This window comes from Peromyscus leucopus, chromosome 2 (assembly GCF_004664715.2).
Source record: "Peromyscus leucopus breed LL Stock chromosome 2, UCI_PerLeu_2.1, whole genome shotgun sequence".
Lineage (NCBI taxonomy): Eukaryota > Metazoa > Chordata > Mammalia > Rodentia > Cricetidae > Peromyscus > Peromyscus leucopus.
The window spans coordinates 107,150,801-107,163,022 of NC_051064.1; the positions used below are offsets into that span (position 1 = coordinate 107,150,801).

Consider the following 12,222-nt stretch of genomic DNA (forward strand, 5'->3'; position numbering starts at 1 on the left):
CATGAGTTTCAGAATGATACATCCTGACTCCCTCTTGGCCGGCATGCTATATCTGTCCAGCCTGACACTCAACAATGACTGTTTGTTGGTTTATGATTGGCAACAGTGGTAGTGGCATGTTTATTTTATCATTGTCTGAATTCTCTGAGCCTGTGTGTGAAAGGAGGCTGGTAGACATTTGGGAGAGAGAACATCATTAAATAATTCATGCTTAAATTTTTTATTATCATGTTTTGTTTGCTTTTAGCATTCAGCAAGACATGGTGGTGAACCAAGGCTCTAAGTCTTCATGATTGAAGGACTCCTTTGCACAACGAAAGGTAAATATTTGAGTCTGTGTGGGTCCTTCTGATAGAAGGAACATCTTCCTTCTGGGGAAGGTTGCTCATAAACATGTCTGGGTTCCCATGAAGTGATGATGGCTTGCATGTGTGTTGTTACACTTAAAACAGGTTAGAGGACTCATGGAGTCTTTGGACGTTGTCATGAAAAGTGATTTTCCTTTGGTCTGGTTTGTTTGTACTGGAAGGGGTATTGATTCTTCTTCTTCGTCTTCTTTTCTTTAAGTACCTAGTAAATATCATCAGGAGCCTCAGGTTTTCCTGTCTTGATGCATTAGCTTCTTCTAAAAATCCTCTCGGACTGATCTCACTCAGAAACAACAATGTACACTGTCTTTTCTCACATGCCAGCCATTTCAATATATTCACCAATGGAAGAAAGCATTGTTGATTGTAGACCATAAAGTTAGACCACAGGTAAGATAAATGTTCCTACCTAAGTAACAGACTTGGGGATTTATGAGCTGAAGAGACAAGTACTATTATTTTGAGTTCCTAAACTTTTAAATGATGGCAACACTAAATTATGTACCTTATGCAGGAGCCAGGAAGGTACAATTGAAAATGCTCATTCTTTTGACAAATTAGAAGCATCCATTCTAATATCTATTTCTTGTTTACTGGGGATGGTGCTGAATGAATCACAGACTGGTGGATGGATGTTCTATCCAACACTTTTAATTAGCTGCTCTGCCTATTAGCATGAGCAGAGTGTTGCTCTTCTGCCATAGATTACCTCCCCCAACTACACCCCCCTTAGCTGGAAGAGAAGTCTTATTCTCCACAAGGTAATATTCATCTCTTCCCTAGCCAGACAAGCATAGAAAACTAAACAATGGTCCGTTAAAAAGCCCAGATAATATATTTATCATTTCCAGTTTATGTGAGTTTGCAAGGCAAATGTAAGCAGGAGCTATTTGCTATGGGACCTCGGGGACTGGAGAGGGAAGGGGGAGCCAAAGGATGTGACACTTGGGGGGAAATCATTGAAAATATGAGGGGCTGCTGAAGACAGAACAAATTAATTACTCCAAGGGACTCAAATGCCACTAGCCATTTAAGTGACCCAGTGAGGAGGCTGAGAACCTTTTCCTTCAAGTTTCTACAGCCAAGAAGGAGGGGGCTGGGATTCCTCTGCTGTCAATTTTTGCATATCCTTCATGACTTAGTGACATGTTCAGCTGACCTTTGCTCCGACCTCCTCTAATGAAAGGACTTAAATGAGAAATGCTGTTGTAGCCAGAGAACTCTCACCCTGTAGGCTGCCCAGAGTACCTAGATGAGCTTACAGAGCTGCAGCTGCCAGACCTGAGGGAAGCCTATAATTCAGCACAATGGCTGGAAGAGGTGACCACCCAAAACTGGCCTGCATTTGATTGTATATTGTTGCTTTTTTATCCACAAAGCTAATATCTGAGGTGGGGGGAATTTTGAAAGACAAATTAAGGTTTTCTAAGGAAGACTGGGAACAGTTGTTTCCAGAAACAGATGTCTTTTCTAGGTTGCTTGTCTGATAAATCTCTTAGAAGCTTTGAAGCTATAGACAGAAGTTGAAAAAAATACCTACATAATGACCTCACAGTTTAACATTAGTAAGCACAGAGGGAGTAGAACCTTTATGGCGGGCCCTGCCTATGCTCAAGAAGTCAATATAATTTTAAACTTTGTCACTGTGGCCCCCATGTGTCAGCCTAGTCCTTCCAGCCTCTGTGGGTCACTTATAAAGTGAGAAGAATAATATCTATCTCCTGTGATTTCAGAGAAGATCAATATACCCCAAAATAGCATTGAAGGATGGATATATCACGTGTGTGTGGAGTCTTTGTTATCTGATTTTAAAGTCTTAGCTTTTAAAAACTGAGGCAGCTCTGTTCCTTCCTGGGTCAAGGTCAAGGGGCTTGGCTGTATTCTCCTGGTTTATTCAGTAAGGAATGGTGAGTGGACAAACAAATGTAGGAGGAACATGGGTTCCTCTGAGGACTTCTTTGGGTCTGTATGAAGCATGGCTTTGAAGGAGGTTGGAGTCCTGGATATCTACACCCAGGAGCAAGCTTGGAGAGCACCACATCTCCAGTAGCTGCGAGCTTGTGCCTTTGAAGTAGAGATGAATCGTGGGTGGGAAGGTGCATTGCTATGAAGTCAGGTGACCCCCAAAGGTGGTGGAGAAGATATTTCAAAGATAGTTCATTCCTGAGAAGAAATGGAAGTGGAGTCCAATCTGTAGGGCTGGAGGGGAAAGGCCAGCACTGAGCATCCTTTGAAAGGAAGGCAATCCAGGCTTAGTAGCCAGCATGGGGGACATAAAAGAGAGACCAGTGGGACTCTAAGCCTTACAGTGTTCCTCCCAGGCACTTATGATAGCGGTAAGGCAAACAGGAAAAGCTCAGGATACAATTCGTCCACTCAACGCTCTGTGAGGTAAGCAATTGACCACCAGTGTAACAGATGAGAATAAGCCCAGGAAAGCAATGCTTAGAAGTGTGCTGAAAAGGGTAGGGAGATTTGAACTAGACCTCAGAGGGAGCAGTCCTGTGCTGGATGAGAAGGAATCCAAAGGAGACATTCTGTAGAAGGCCACCCACTCACAGAAGCAAGAGGCCTGTCACCAACTGGAGCTTTGTGCGCCAGCATGCATTCAATGACAGTCAAAGGCTTCCATAATAGACTGTGGGCCTATCCTATCTGCCATCCTCATAGGGACCCGAGGAAGCCCAGATGCATGATGAATCATGCTGAAGCCAATATTCCAATTCCTTGGTGTGTTTATTTTAGCTTTGTGTCAGTTCCCTTGGAAAGTCCTCCATCGTCACAACTGATCGGCTGACTATTTGTTAATCAGGTTAATTTGATTTTGCCAGCTTTATATGCTTTTATAATCATCAGAGGTGAGCCTGTGTGTCTTCCTACTTGGTAAAGAAATAGTATTGAGGCAGGAAATATACTTTGAGATTTATTCTTATTTACATGTATGTGTGTCTGTGTGAGTGTAACACATGTGTTCGTGCAGTACCTGTGGAGGCCAAAAGAGGGTGTCAGATGCCCTGGGACTCTGTACTTTCAGGTACTTGCCAGCCTTCTGCCATGAGTTGTAAACTGAATTAAGAGCAACTAGTGGTTTTAACCACTGATCCATCCCTCCTCCCAAGACAGACAATATTTTCCTGCTATCCTGCCTTTCCCTTTTTCTCTTCTTTAATCCATCCCCTTGGTGCCTCTTCTCAACCTCCTTGCTTCTTTTTATCTTCTCAGACTCCCTCTGTACATCTGTGTTTCCCTCTTTCTTGACATAGAGGCACACATTTGCCAACTTAAAAGGAAGTGGGAGATCCTAGATAGCAGGCAGCTCTGCTGTAAATGTTTAAAGAGGACGCCTAGCAATGTGGCAGTTCCCTTTATCTGTGATGTTTGATGGTAGTGATGGGGTTGCCTTCCAAAAATGAATGTCTAGGATTCAGCTACCTACTCCAAGCCATAACAGCTATTTGACATTGAGCAAGTCAATCTCTCTGAAATTCACCTTTTATATCAGGCAACAGATATTTTCCACTCATGATTATTGCAAGAATTCAACAAGAAAATGCATGTGAAGGGGTCTGGCGCATTATGTACTCTTAATTTCTATTGTTAGCTCTTATTGTTGCTGATAATGATGCATTCCTATTAGAAACCTTTAAGATGCAAATATATTGATTGGTGACAAAGAAGATGCTGTGGAGACATTTTCTTTTATGTTATAGCTGGTCTTAGACAATGGAAAGACAGAGGAACAAAGGCACTGAGGGGAGCTGGTGTGTGAGTATCCCGGAAGCCCTCCTTTGCTAAAGTGACTGGGATACTGACCAATCAGATTTTTGAGGTTTCTTCAGCTCCATCAACTCCCTCCCAGTTGCTGTGTCCTTCTGTGAAAGCATATGAGTTTTGTAATATGCCAGTGTGGCTAGATTGGAGGAACACAGTCTCTAGTATAGTTCCAGCCAGGAGGCCGCAGGATGACTTGAGAGATTTGGAGATCGAGAAGGAGTTCAGCCCTTTGGCTCCATTCTGCTGTTGGCCAGAGCTCAGCCACTTGGCCTGAAGCAGCGCTGGGTCTGCAGCTGCTCTTCATTCCGTGCTCCCTCCCAGCTTCCCCGTCTCCTTCCATGGGCTGCTCTGTCAGTTTCTACCTAAGATAAGCAACTTATGTAAGGAGAACATTTGCCTCGGCTCACAGATGTGAAGGTCCCCGGCCATGATTGGTCAGGCATGTTGCTCTGGCGCTGTGTTGAGGCAGCACATCCAAACAGGGGCATGATGGAAAAAAGATGTTTATCTGATTGCCCAGATGCAAAGAAGAAGAGGAAGAAATCAAGGTCCCACAAGCACCTTCAAGAGCCTTTCTCCTAGCAACCCAGAACATCTCATGAGGTCCCATCTCTTAAAGGTTCCCCCACCTCTCACTACTCTAGCTTGGGGACCAAAAGTTTAGGGCATTAGCCTTTGGAATATGTTCAAGACACAAATGTCCTCACTCACTGTTCCTAATGTCACCCACACCAGCAAGCTGAGATGGCATCAGCATCCAGGTTCCAGTAAGTTCTCAGAAGCTTCTGCTCCTTCTCCAGCATTCTCTGCTGTTTCTGATCTCTCCGTTGAATCCTTCATAATGGCATGCTGAGCAGATGTCAAGCTCTAGTGCTGGATGTGAGACTACAGAGCTTAACCTGCTCCCGCAACTGCATCACCCTGACTAAATAAAGAGCACATATACATTCATTGAATATATATTTACATACATTATATGTTCACCTGTGTGAAAAGCAGAGCCAGTCACTAGGACATACATATATACAGATGTGTATATGTCTATAAGCATACACACTAACACACATGCATATGGATACACACAAATATACATATAACTAATCTAATAGTGTTTGTTTCTGTGTCTCTGGTTACACTCACTGATACAGCTAATCATGAGCTGTCATAATACAGAATTCTCTGTTTCATAGGACAGACCATTGCATTTCTATGTTATTGCAAGAAAGAATTAAATTTTTAATCTGAAGATGTTTTTCAGGCAAGGATGCACCCCACATTCTCATCATTTTCCCCTCTCCATCCTAAGTCCTTTAACAACTTTTTAACTGTCCTGGGCCCCATCTGTTTACCGTCTTTCTGTTTCCCACCAGTTAAGACTCTTAATAAAATTAACCCCATATTTATGATACCAGAGAAGCCTCTCTGTTATTCCATTTCACCAGACTGCTCTCTTTTTTCAACTTTCTGCACCATTTGAAGATAATATCGTAACTCTTGGTTTTTACAGGCACAGGGTAGAAGCATGGGGAATCACAAAGTCAGAACTCAGAAGATGGGTACTGGTGCCATGCTACCCCAGAGTGCTGACTACATCTGCTGATTTAGCCTCAGATGACCTCAGGTGTAAAACTGGTGCGCTCACAGCAGACTAATCAGTTCTAAGTGCTGGAGGTCCTACTGATCTCAGTCTGTCTCTCAGAGCTTGGATAGGCTCGTGTTTGAATTACAGGAATGTTGACTGTGACCAAAGGGTAAGCTTGGCTAGGTCTGGTGGCACAGGCCTATAATCACAGCTACTCAGCTGCTGGAGAAGCTAAGTCAGGACAGCCCCATAATTAAAACCTGCTTGGGCTATTGAGTTGTTTCAAGACTAGCCTGGGCAACTCAATATGACCCTGTCTCAAAATGAAAAGTAAACAGAAGCCTGAGCATGTGATGGGAATGCTTGCTTAGACATGTATGTCTATTGTCTAGACACTGTATATTGTCTAGACACTAGACTAGACATGTATATCTGGATATGGTATATTCAGTGCCCAATACTGTTACAAAGAAAGTTGAACTTTAGAATTCATAAGAGTAGCAAATCAGGACACTATGTTTGCTAAGACCATTTTGATTTTAACTGGGATATGATTATGAATGCATATGAGGTACATTGTGACACTTTGATTAATATATACATTGTATAGTAATCAAATCAAGGTATTTAGTAGAGCCATAATTTTGAACATTTGCATTTCCTTACAATAAGAACATACAGAATCACTCTTTGTAGTGATTTTGACAGAACCACTATAGCAATGTTAAACGTAATCACGCCATGCCGTGGACTACCAGAACTCACTCCTCCTGCACAGCTCCAGCTCCCACCTATTGACTAGTGTCTCCCATCATCCTCTCCCCACTCTTGACTACTGCCATTTGGTAGCCACTCTTCTGCTCTGAGCTTGAATGAGATCATCGTCCATAGGTTCTACCAATTGGTGAGATTGTGTAGCATTTTTCTTCCTGTGACAGATTTATTTCCTTAATGTGATGTCCTCCAGGTTGATCCATGTTGCTGCGAATGGCAAGGTCTCCTGTGGTTTTGTGGTATTCTATCCTGTAGACATCATATTTTCTTTAGTGATATATTGGTGGACACTTATACTGATTGCTTATATTGGCTGTTTTGAACAATCACAGTAAACTCAGGAAGAGTCTGGATATCTCTTCAACATAATGATTTTATTTCCCTTGAATAAATAGCTAATAGGGATGCTGGATTCCTGTATAATCCTAGTTTTAACTAACTGGGGAACCACCAGAGTATTTTGCTCAATGGGTTTCCAATATGCATTCTCATTGACAGCATATGAGGGTTCCATTTCTCTACATTCATCCTAGCATCAGTTATTTACTGTCTTTCTTAAAATAACATTCTCTCTTTACTTACCTTTACCTGTGATTTGTAATGTTAAACATTTTTCATATCTGTGTGTGTGTGTGTGTGTGTGTGTGTGTGTGTGTGTGTCTAGTGTGTACACAAGTGTTGTTCAAGTGGGGTCTTATGTAGCTCACATTGGCCTTGAACTTACTATGCACCTGAGGATGACCTTGGACTTTTAATCCCTGCTTCTACCTTCAGAGTGCTGGGATTTTAAGAATGTGTCATCATACCCAGCTTATGCCTTACTAGGAAACGGAACCCAGGACTTGGTTCATGCTAGGAAAATATTTTGGCAACTGAGCCACATCCTCAAACCTACTTGTCTTCTTTTGAGTGATGCTTCAATTCAGGTCCTTTGCATATTTTTCAATGAAGTTTTTTCTTAAAGTTTTGTACTGAGGGTTTTGGTTCTTTATGTATTTTGATACTAATTCCTTGTCATATGGATAGTTTATAAATACTTTCTCCCATTCTATAGGTTGTGTCTCCTGATTAATTTCCTTTTTGCACTAAATCTTTTTAGTTTGGTTAGAACTCATTTATTTTCTCTTTTCTTACCTGTGCTTTTGATTCTTGTAAAAAAAAGTTGTGAGAGAGGAAATGGAGGGGAGAAATTATGTAACTACAGTATAATCTCAAAAATAAATGAAAAATTTAAAAATAGTTGACTATACCAATGTAATGAAGTATTTCTCCTATGTTTCCTTCTAGCAGCTTCAGGATTTGGTCTTGTACTTGCATTTTTAATCAATTTTAGTTGATATGTGTCTATAGTGAGAAATTGAGGTCTAGTTTAATTTTTTTTGCATTTAGTCATCTAGTTAACCAAACACCACTGATGGAAGAAACCATCTTTTACTCAGTGCTAATGTAGAAAATCATAGTTTTTTCACCATGTTATCTATTCTGTTTCTTTGGCTAAATTGACTATATTTGTAAAATATTATGTTGGTATTTCACCTATTTCTTTCTAGTATATTCTGAAGTCAGGCACTGTAATGCAAAATCACATTTCTTTAAATAGATACCTTGAATGGTAGTAGCCCACATTCTTATACTATATTCAGTCTCTACTATAGCCAATTTTCCCTATAATCTTTCTTGAAATAGTTGAAGTAATTGAATGCACAGTAGTTTCTTTATAAATGTTTCTATGTGTAAAGATACACATGATTCTCTCCCTTGAACTGATATAACAGTAACAAAAAAGCATAAAGAAAATAGTCATGACAAATGAACCTATCATAAAAAAGGAACTATACCCTATGATGAAGAACCTTAAAAAGTGTCACAACCAAGGTATAAAATTAAATATATATATCAGTAGAGCCTTCCTGAAAGAGCTGCAGAAGTGTTCTCTCTAAGAGAAGGGTTGTCCTCTCAGACAAGCAAAAGAGCTAATTCTGAGATCATCTTGATGTGTGATATGAACAACCAATTGTAATCACACACACCTGGTAGGAAAATCTCAGTCATTAGTAGGTGCATGGCTCCTAGACAAAGATGTGGAGAGGTTAAGGCCATAGTTGAAATAGCTTTCATGGCCATGTTTCATCCTGTTTCTCTGCACACATTTATCATTGAACAACAGCCAAGAGTTAAAAATAGCTACCTTGTCTCCACTTCTTCCTATCTCAAGCATCAAATAAGTAATATACACAATATACCCTTAGTAGGTCCTCAGGAAATGCCTGGTGGTAGAAAACATGTGATCTTGAATCAAAGAATCTCAAGGGGAAAAATCTACAATATATTGGCATTACGTCAGCATCTGGAACAAACTGAAATGGAGAAAGAATGCCCAGAAGAATTACTTTCCATTAAAGATTTAACATGCTGATGTTCATAACACCTCACTTCCCAAAAGTATCCCATTCCAAGTGAAGGAAGCCACAGACAAGATTAAATTGGCATAGCTGCGGGAGGTCTTGCCCATGTGTGAATAACTGACTGTTATCTCCAGGCAACAAATGGAGTTGTAGCTTGAGGACTTTTATTTTCAGTTTTGAGGAGAAAATGAATTGGACACAAGAGACACCCAGAGTTGATAAGAGAAGGCTAGGGCTAGATGGAGGGACTGTATATCTGATAAGTTCAGATCAGGGAGGCTGAACACAGAGCTAAAGCAGAGGGGAGACCTAGGTAAAGGACCAGGCATCTCAGAGTGCCACCAGAAGTGTAAGGAAGTGTTCCAGGGCCTCTGATTGGCATATGATCTGATGTTGCTTGGACAAGCAATGTCAAAGTAGGCACCTGCAGGCTAGCAAGTGAGCTTCTGATAAGTAAAGAATGCTAGCAAAACTCCTGTATAGAAATGTCTGCATCCCCTAGGGAACAAGCATAATAATGAGATCAATAAGGGAGGCTTTGGCTATTAGTAGTCATAGATGAAGAGGGTATTTCCTGAACACAGAATAAACAAGTCAGACCGAAGTATTACTTAGAAAGTATGCTAGGTGGCCTGAACCACAAGAAAACTATAGGAAAAGTTACAGAGAATTCATCCATGAGCAACCAGGAGCTCAGCAGGAATCAATTGTAAGATAATACTAGGTAAAGGGAGAAACACTGTAAGTTGGTTGAAAGAAAATGCCATAGGCTGCTGGAGTTATCCTCCACCTTGACTCCATCCTTTCCACCCCACTTGCATCCTTTCCACCCCACCTCCTGTATTTAGCCTGTATCCTGAGTGTTGCACTAATGATAGTGTCTTTATTCATCAATATCTCTTAGCTGGGGGGTACTAGTGCAGGGTTTCCCACTGAAAGTAATGTTCCCAGATGGCTCACAAATTAGGTTGAATAACATGTGAGCCATTCTTCCCTGTTAGTGATCCCTTAGTGCTGAATGCATTTACCTTCACTGAAACTGTCCTTGAGTTGTTCCATCCTAAATGTGAATTGATTGGAGCAGAGGCAAAGGCTGACAGTGAGGGTGGGGTGCCTTTTGAGTGGAGAAAGCTTTGGAGATAAAGCCTGGCTTTACGCTCCCTTTGACATTTTTGAGCTGGGTGTAGCTGGTTCTTAGATCATCCTACCGCTAGTCATTTAGCCCTGTAGACATGGGAGTAAGAGGCTGTTTCACCATCTATGTGGAAGTACTTGGTAATGAACAAATGATTCTGAAATATAAGTTAGTATAAAGTTAGCTATGCAGCACTAATAGATCTACAGTATGTCATTTGATGCGTTCTCTTCAGTCAGGCCATCTTAGGAGTCTAAAGAATGTCAGAGATGATGAATCTCGGCTTCCTTTGGAAGAAATCAAGTCTTCCAGGGGAGAAGTAACTTACATCACATAACAAATGGAACAAAACTGAGTCTCGAGCTTGTGAGGCCTGCTTCTCTGTTGCCTCTTCTGCCCATAGCCTCCTCTTTCTCCCTTCCCATGCTTCTGCACACTGTCTATTACAGCCTGTGACTGAACTTACTCAGAACAGAACCCACAAATGGCACACACAGGGAGATCGACCATTCCCAGAAAGCCTACTTTTCAAGTGTCTTTATGGGTCTTGTGTTTTCGGTTTAGGCTACAATTATGAAGGTGACGTTTTGGAATTGCAGGAGAATGGCCCATGCAGTGGAGATTGTGCCAGACTCTGCATTCTGTCCTAACAGCACGTTACCTGGTGTGCCTATTGATTCTCTTTCTGACATAGACTCAAACACTTCCTTTGATCTTCCCTTAGAATGTAAGTTCCTCGGAGGCAGGGGTCTTGCCTGTAACCCCTTTCTAAGCCTCCCCAGTGTTGGCAGGGTTCAAGGCTCAGAGTATGACTCAGCATTAAATGAAGTAGTGAGGTTGCCTCAACTCAGCATCACATTGACTTTCTGAAGAGCCTCCCACGGGCTTTTCCTGTCATCCCACTGCTCCCAACCCTCCTTCACAATGCCCTGCAACATCCTGGTAAATCTCAGAGGCCACTCCTCTGCTTCAGGTGTTCCTTTGGCATCCCTTTGCCTGCTGGGGCTGAAAGTGCTCCTGAGGAGACCATAACTTCTTACTAACTTTCCAAGCATTTCTACAGAATTCTATTTTTCATCCCTACCTTTCAACACACACACACACACACACACACACACACACACACACACACACACACACACACCTCTGAATTTCTAGGCACACTGGATCGGTTTCTTGTGTCTAGTTCCTGTGTATAACAGGAACTAGATCTTTTCCAATGGTTTTCTCGCTTGAGTCCTGCCTCTTCCTCTCGTGAACACCTCCTACCTGCCCTCCAAGTACATCCTTCAAGTGCTTGGGGTCTCATGGGCCAGTTGGTGGATGTCTCAAGGCCAGGAGCCCCGTCTTTGATCTATGGATTAGGAAGTAGGAGAAGACCCTGGGGGAATTAAGCCCCTCTACACCAGATTGCTGATCCCAAGTTAATGCTAAACTGAACTAGCTCTGAGGATGACAATATTTGTATGGATCCACCCAAAATGCCATCAGGAGCATGAATATCTGTGTGCTAGCAGTTGAGCATCGTGTGGTTGCAGAGTAGCTTGCATGCCACCTCAAAAGACATGCTTCTCCACAGCTCTCAGCCATACAACCTGATATTCCTCACCCAGCAACACCTAACACACACACTTCCTAAAATGAAATGAGTCAACACCGGGTGTTATCTCCCATTTAACTCTAATAAAAATATCACACGTGATTTATTGTTTTTATCAATGAAAAGGAACAAAACACGATTTTATAAAAACCATTTGGACTGTGTATTTATTCATTTTATGTTTTTTTTTGTTTGTTTTTTGTTTGTTTGTTTTTTTGGTTTTTCGAGACAGGGTTTCTCTGTGTAGCTTTGCGCCTTTCCTGGAACTCACTTGGTAGCCCAGGCTGGCCTCGAACTCACAGAGATTCGCCTCCCGAGTGCTGGGATTAAAGGCATGCGCCACCACCGCCCGGCTTCATTTTATGTTTTTAACTTTCTTTTTTTTTATTCTTTGTGTCTTTCACATCATGCATCTCTATCACATTCATTTTCTGTCTCTTTGTATCTTCCCTCTACCCTTGCAGCCCCCCCCCAATAAATTAAAATAAAATTTAAGAGAAAAAAAAGAAAAATCAATCTTGTCATGGAAGCTGTAGTGTGACACAGTGAGTCACGCAGTAAACCCTTTTGCTCATATATCTTTA

The 12,222-nt window shown here is 41.6% G+C and overlaps 1 protein-coding gene across 7 annotated transcripts in view; it reads left to right on the top strand.

Moving 5' to 3' along the window:
• The window catches only part of Dab1 (DAB adaptor protein 1), a 1,142,636-nt gene that overhangs the window by 565,840 nt on the left and 564,574 nt on the right, over positions 1 to 12,222 (top strand). For all 7 annotated transcript variants that reach the window (XM_037203414.1, XM_037203415.1, XM_037203409.1 and 4 more), the window contains one exon: positions 248 to 320. The gene's annotated coding sequence lies outside the window, so the exon portion shown is untranslated. The remainder of the gene's footprint in view (positions 1 to 247; positions 321 to 12,222) is intronic.